Consider the following 1,780-nt stretch of genomic DNA (forward strand, 5'->3'; position numbering starts at 1 on the left):
TAGTAAAGCTTAGACAATTGTAAAATTTAAATTGATATAAATTTGAAATAAAATATCACTTTTATTTGAGCCATCTAGCAGAATTATTCAGCTTTATAAATATTTACATTGCAAATTCTTTAAATAGCTTAATACAAACTTACTTATATAATTTTAAGACTTAAATTGATATAATATTGAAATAAAAATAACACTTCCAAGTAAACCACCTGACAGATTTATTCCGTTTTAAATGTATCGATACCACAAAATATTTAAATGGCAAAATATAATTATACAATTATAAAATTTAAATTGATATACTATTGAAATAACGTATTATTTTTTCGCTTTTATCTAGAAGATTTATTCCGTTTTATAAGTGCTTACACTACAAAAATAATTAAATGGTTTAATGACAATTCATACAATTTCAAAATTTAAATTGATATTATAGTGAAATAAAATAACTCTTTCATGTAATCCATGTAACAGTTTTATTCCGTTATATTACAAAAAAATATTTAAAGGACTAATAATATATACAATTTTAAGGTTTACATTGATGTATTGTTGAAATGAAATTTCACGCACTTAATCACTCAAAATTTCCTGTGTGAATAAATTTCATAACAGAAATAAAAAATTTAAATAAAACTTTACATTAAATAAAAAAGATATTTGATAAAAAAAAAAAAATTTGATTTATTTGTTAAATTGATCAATTTCGAAAAAAAATTTATATCATAAAATTTATTTTACGAATCAAAGTAATGTACAACGAGCATCGTTTGTCTGACTAAAAGATTTTTTTTAAATTTTTAAAATATTTTAAGTAATTAATTATTCCTTTGTTTTAAAATAAAAAGACTGTGTCTGACTATATTGAATGGGCTGCCAACCAATCTCTATTCACAAGCGCTATCCCATTACTGCACAGTGCGGGAGCTTTTGCCTGCTCCGTTTCCGACCTGGGCCGGTTCGCTCCGCCTTAGACGACCTGGTAACTCCGAATTCCTCCGGTTCCACCATATCGACATCGTGCTTAATGCGGACGCCTGATCAACATAGACGAACAGAGGACAGAACTCCCAACCTCAAGCCATCCAACAGCCTAGACCTCCAAGTAGCTGGATTACAAGACCACGCCACTGGTCCCGGTCGATCAGAGAGAACATAGTTAGGTTCAAAAGCTGTGGATGCTTCAAATTCTCTTCTTGATACTGCCATCTAGTAGATTAAATAGGAACCATTCGTTTATTTCTTTTGTGTCAGATCTGGCTAAGAGGCCATTTTGTTATCGAAACTTGCATTGAATGGAAGTAATCATAGAATAATGGAATTATTTAAAAAAAATATTAAAGAAAACTCATGCTCTATTATATCATTCTTCTTTATATGGCACTAAAATACTGGGTTAAATTATTTGAACATTTCCTTTTTAAAAAAATACATAACATTAAACTCAGAAGAAGGAATTTTACATGAGTTGGAGACCTAACGTTAGTTTATATTTTAATATACGATACGAGTATTAAATGGTAATCAAACTTATAATTTTTCTCAAAAAAATATCTTTTAAAAAATGGTTACATATAACATTTATAAATGTGCAGTTTGAATTGTTGAGGTAAAAAAATATTAATTTTAAGCAGATTCATTTATAACATTTATTCCTGAGTCACATAAATTTTCACTTGAAAACATATTTGTAAAATAATTATGAATAAATGCTCTAATTTATTATATATTATTTTTAATTTTATTTTTGCTATAAAAAGGGATTCGCTGTCCTATGCAA

The 1,780-nt window shown here is 27.1% G+C and overlaps 1 non-coding gene across 1 annotated transcript; it reads right to left on the reverse strand.

The window, feature by feature from the left end:
* Positions 1-843: 843 nt before the first annotated feature.
* On the reverse strand, positions 844-1,141 carry LOC147808101 (signal recognition particle RNA). Its single transcript, XR_015434971.1, has one exon.
* Between the last annotated feature and the right edge of the window lie 639 nt (positions 1,142-1,780).

Source organism: Parasteatoda tepidariorum, chromosome 6, assembly GCF_982258835.1.
Source record: "Parasteatoda tepidariorum strain Cologne lab strain chromosome 6, Ptep-v5.0, whole genome shotgun sequence".
Taxonomy (NCBI): domain Eukaryota; kingdom Metazoa; phylum Arthropoda; class Arachnida; order Araneae; family Theridiidae; genus Parasteatoda; species Parasteatoda tepidariorum.